The 5743-nt window shown below is 40.9% G+C and overlaps 1 non-coding gene across 1 annotated transcript; it reads left to right on the top strand.

Annotated features, from left to right (window-relative positions):
* The first annotated feature begins 2365 nt into the window (after positions 1 to 2365).
* LOC130716459 (small nucleolar RNA R71) lies at positions 2366 to 2472 on the top strand. Its single transcript, XR_009012070.1, has one exon. It is a non-coding gene; the product is annotated as a small nucleolar RNA R71 (small nucleolar RNA).
* Positions 2473 to 5743: the final 3271 nt, after the last annotated feature.

The raw sequence follows: 5743 nt of genomic DNA, 5'->3' as shown, positions 1-5743 counted from the left end.
AGTACAAGTGAGTCAGGATCCTCCAGAGAAAATTTATGGTGAAGGGCCTAAGATGGGCCCTTGTGGACTCACACCCACTCTATCCTTAAGAAACACTCGGAAGACCGAAGTCTCCTCCTCTCTTCCCCAAAGCATGCAATCACTCATCCCCAAAAGAAAACACAAGTATTCACAAAAACATTTTCAAAAACAGCACATGTAAGGAAACAAAACTATAGCTAAAAGCATGTGAGTATAGGGAAGTAAAAACCCAAAAACGACTCTAATAAAACAATGCATGATCAAAAGAAAAAAAAAACTACAAAAGAAAAATATGTAACAATGCATGGGCTAAACTAAGGGAAAGAGTCGACCTTCTTTTACCAATTACCATGGAGGCCTTAGACACACCTCTGACTCCAAAATCCATGCTCTCATTCCCAGCAAAATGCAACAAACAAACAAGCAAAAGAAAACAAGACTTGGGTTGTCTCCCAAGCAGCCCTAAGTTATAGTCCTAGGTGGACTCTCCTTCCTTTGGTGTTAGGAAGGAAATTCCTTACCATCAATATTTCTTCCACATGTGCAAGGTAGGAACCTTGCACAAAACCTTTGGAACATCTCCTCCCAAGAGAGGGTACCATCTAAACCATCGTACCAAATCCTTGCTCCCCCCTTCAAGGAGTGAGGGAAGAGCTTAATCTTGAGCTCATCACTAGTCCCCTTCCATCTTTACAAGGTGACTAGCTTGAATGAATCGGGCCATGTGAGCTTGGAAATTCTCATCTTTAGACCCCCCATACTTGTTTTCACTAACAAGCTTGATGAGAGCTTTATTTAGCTCAACATCTTTTTCACTTACCTTGGGGGTCTCCTTTGAAGACCTGGACAAGCTTTTGATCATATCACAAACAAAACCATCATTAATGTTAGTTTGCAAATTAGGATTGAAAACCAAAAATCTTACCTTGTCCTCACCAACTCTGAGAATGAGCTGACCCTTATCAACATCGATCTTCGCCCTGCTAGTGGCTAAGAAGGGTCGGCCAAGAATGAGAGGAATCTGCGCATCCTCCTCCATGTCCAGCACCACAAAATCAACTGGAACACATACTTATCAACCTTAACCATCACATATTCAATGATCCCATAAGGTGTTTTTAGGGATCGGTCCGCCATTTGTAAGGAGAGCATGGTCGGGGTGACCTCACCTAAGTTCAGCCTTCTAAACATGCTAAGCGGCATCAAGTTGATGCTCGCTCCCAAATCACACAAGGCTTCAACAACAGTCAACCCCTCAATCTCCACTGGGATAGTAAAACTCTCGGGATCCCTTCTCTTCTTAGGCATTTTTCTTTGCAAAATGGCACTACACTCCTCGGTCATCATGATAGTTTCATCAACCTCACTCAACTTCCTCCTCTTATTTAAAATGTCCTTCATGAACTTAGCATAGATATGCATTTGCTCCAAGGCTTCAGAAAAAGGAATATTGATGTGGAGTTTCTTAAAAACTTCCAAAAACTTAGAAAACTGTTTATCCAGATTTTTCTTGACCAAAGCCTTGGGGAATGGAATCTTACTAAGTTCAGGAGAAGAAGTGCTCACAACTCTAGCTTTCACAGGTTCACACACTCTCTTCTCCGTAGCACCCTCATATTCTTCCTGTACTTTCTCATTTTTCTCTCCCTCATCTTGTTTTTTTGACTCATGTAACACTCTCCCACTCCTAGTGGTAACAACAGCAAAGTTCTCTTGTTTAGACAAAATTAAAGAATCGGGAGAAAACTTACCTTGAGGTATCTCGGCCATTTGCTTGGCTAGTTGGCCAAGTTGGTTCTCCAAGTTCTTGATAGCCGCCTCTTGGTTCTTATGGTTGTTGTTCATGCGGTTGATGCAACTCTCCAATAGCTCCTCTAAACTCCTCTTGCAATTCACCTTTCCAACAACTTGTGTTTGGACAAGAGGTTCATGATTTGAGGATGGAACTATGCTTCCTTGAGCTATAGCTTTGGCTTCATTGCTCTCAGCATTGACAGTACACAAGTTACTAACATGAGGTCCACCACAAGACTTGCACTCCACACAAGTCATTCTTGCACCAACAGCCTTGGTCTCCTTAATATGCATTCGAATCTCCGCCACTTGTTCGGTGAGTTGCTTGTTGGAGGCCAAGAGCTTGTCATAAGCTTCCACTTCAAACTTACTCCTTCGGGTTTGGCGATCATTTTCAGAGTTCATGGCTCTCGCTGCCATCTTTTCTATTAAGTCATACCCCGCTTGTGGGTGAAGAGCATCGAACTCCCCATTTGAAGCCGCATCTAGGCCAAACCTCCAAGAGTATTGTAGACCATCATAAAATGTTGCAACCAATTCAGCTTGGGTGAGATTGTGTTGAGGACATTTCCTCAATAGCTTCTTGAAGCGCTCCCAAGCTTCATAGAGATTTTCCTCAGTGGTTTGCACAAAATTCATAATGTCTTTTTTCAGCTTCCTCAAAAGAGCTTTTGGGAAGAACCTTGTTGTGAATTTTTCTGCTAGGTCTTCCCAAGTAGTGATACTCCCTTGAGGTTGTGAATTCAGCCATTCCTCCGCTGCATCCTTCAAAGAAAATGCAAACAAGCTCAACCGAATTGCATCCATCGGAACATTGTTCACACGGTAAGTGTTGCAATTCCGGATAAACCTCTCCATGTGAGCATGTGGATCTTCCAAAGTACCTCCACCATATTGGTTTTGGCTCACCAAGTTGATGAATGTCGGTCTCAACTTAAAGTTTCCCACTCCCTCGGGAAAGACAATGCTCCCGGGATAGTCATAACTCATGGTAGCCGAAGTGAGTTCCCGAAGAGACCGGTTGGCATTCTCAACTTCTTGTTCACATAATCGGAGGGTGATCCCCTCTTGGATTCTTGCCTCGATATGGGCTTGCATCTCCTCCTCCGTCATTTGGCCACCCACGGTGGTGTCTCTTGTGAGAGTAGCCTGAAAGTTTGATACTAAACAGAGAAATATTAGTAGCACCAATTCTAGACAAGTTCAAAACAAAAATAAAACCACAAACTAAAAACTTAAACCAAAAACCACAAACAATTCCCCGGCAACGGCGCCAAAAACTTGTTGGTCAATCTGCAAGTGCACAGATATCTCTGGGTTTTAAATTATCGAACCACAGGGAATTGGTATGCGAATTCAGTTTAAGCCTCGAGTTCACGGTAGGAAAGTGAGTAAAATTCAGTTTTAAGGTTGATTGTTTAAGTGACTAATTAACAAGCAGTTGAAATATAAGTGTGTGAGAACAATGGTGAGCATGCCTTGGGTTCTTGCTTGACTAATTCAGTTCTAATCAACCTATTCTGTCCACAAAACTCTGAGTCTCTCCTTGATGTTCTAGCCTAATCAATCATCTATCGATGCCTTGCATAGACAATCCTTTCAAGCCAAAAGATAGGCACAATTCCTTGATAACCTAAACATTTGCTAAAGGCATTAAGCATGCAATTCAAGCGAACAAACCCCAACCCTTCCTCTATTCCTAGTAGCAAGTATAGAAGAGGTAATCCCACAACAAGTCCCTAATCTATAACAAACTTCCGTTCTATTATAGAAAAGCATAAAGCTAGCACATGTTCTAACTTGAAACATAAAGCATGGATATAGGATTCAAGGGTTTACTCAGAGGATTCATGAATAGAAATAGGAATTAAGATTAAAACATCATAAGTCTTACAAAGAACCCAAAGCAAAAGGGGTTTTAGCCAAACATGGCTATGAAATCCATACAAGAAGATAAAGATGAAACCTGAAACATAGGGCTTAGAGAAAGCTCCTCAAGCTCCAGAACTCAAACCCTCTCTTCTAACTTATGAAAATATGATAAAATGACAAAAGGTTCCAAAAGAAATGACAAAAAGCCTATTTATAGGCAAACAGGTCGAGTTTGGGCGCTCAGGCGCCAATTAAGCACGCCTGAGCGCCAATTCCAAGTGGAAAAGCAGCTTCTGGAGGTAATTGGCGCTCAGGCGCTCAACAAGAGCGCTCAGGCGCCAATTCCTTTCTAGCATCATTTAAACATTGATCCAATTGGCGCTCAGGCGCTCAACACGAGCGCCTGAGCGCTCTCTACATGCTAGAAAGCCTCTTGACCTTCTTCTTAACTCCCCTTTAAGCCTCCCTTCAATTTTCCAAGCCTTTTGACCTTCTTTCTTCATCAGTTTTCAGACCTAGCTGCTTGGGAACAAAGTAAGGAAAATATCTAGGATTTCTAAGAGTTTATTAGCACGAAAGACCCTCAATTCAAGTAGAAAAGATATGCAAGTCCTAAACTTACTTAAAATGCAAGAAAGGTCCCTATAAAACTATAAAATTACCAAAACAAAGTAAAAACTCAAAGAAAGATAAAAATGCATGATAATGCATGAAACACTACATGAGAGTCAATAAAAAGACTCAAAATAAACTACAAAATGTCCCTAAAAACACTACTAAACTAGGGTCATCACTGTGGATCCAGCGAAAGTGGAGACTGTTTTGGCTTGGGAGCAACCGAAGATAGTGACTGAGATCAGAAGTTTTGTGGGTTTAGCTGGATATTATAGACGCTTCATTGAGGGATTTGCCAAGATTGTTGGACCTTTGGCTCAACTGACGAGGAAGGATCAACCTTTTGCATGGACTGAGGCGTGTGAATCAAGTTTTCAGACACTGAAGGAACGTTTGACGACGCCACCTGTGCTTATTTTGCCACAACCGGAGGAACCTTATGAAGTTTATTGTGATGCTTCGTATTAAGGCTTGGGATGTAATATCAGGATATTTGTGACTACTGGAGGATAAGAAATCATTGTCTGTTCCAGTGGGTTTTTCTAAATTTCCACCTTCGATGTATTGGGCCTGATCAACCTAATATTGAGGGGGTGATATTCGGAATCACAGCTGGTCATGGACTTTGATAGAGGGATGTGCAAGATGAATTTGAATTGATCGAGGATTAGTCGGATTTGAGAGGAAAGTTCATGTTAAGTAATCGATTTTCTTTGGGAAGGAGTTGTAGCTTTAAGAAATGAATATTCATTTAAGGAGTGTTGGAGAGTTAAAGGATATTGGTGGTCCAAACTTAGTGAAGGTTTAGATTTTAAGCCAATTGATTTTATTCCAAACGCGTGAGACATGAAGTCTTGTCGGGTTCGGATCGAGAGAATAAGTGTTGGATTGATTGGAGGATGATTAAGTTACGGAAAGGGAAATGTTAGCATTAAGATGAATACCTGAGGTTGTTATATTTGGACGAGTTTCGTAGAGTTTAAGAATCAATGGAACTTTGTTATGGATTTTGATGATGCATATTACGGTTAACAAGTGAATTTTACTAAAGTTGAATGAGAATCCTAGGGCTAAGGTTGACCTTGTGAGCTGAGATTCATGTACACTTAAGAGATTTAGTGGTGTTAGCGGTTACGATAACAGTTAAATCTCAGAATGTTGGAGGATCGGATGATAAAATGGCTAGTTAAGTCCCTTGAGGTATAGTTATGATTTAATCTTCTAGAGGATAAGTCTCGATTTGTGCGAAGTGTTAGGGATTTCAGTAAGTGTAAATAGGTTTGGGTGAGGGAAGTTTTGAGGAAGAAGACGATAATAATGGATTGTTAGATATTAAGAGGAGGATTATCTTATAAGTTGTCGATAAATTGATGTTGAAGGGGATAAGATTAGTGAAGGACAAGAAATAAGGACATAAGTCGAGTTTTAATTCGAATAGTGA

The sequence above is a fragment of the Lotus japonicus genome, chromosome 4, assembly GCF_012489685.1.
Source record: "Lotus japonicus ecotype B-129 chromosome 4, LjGifu_v1.2".
NCBI lineage: Eukaryota > Viridiplantae > Streptophyta > Magnoliopsida > Fabales > Fabaceae > Lotus > Lotus japonicus.
The sequence above is the reverse complement of the archived record's forward strand: the minus strand, read 5'-3'. Positions and strand labels throughout refer to the sequence as shown.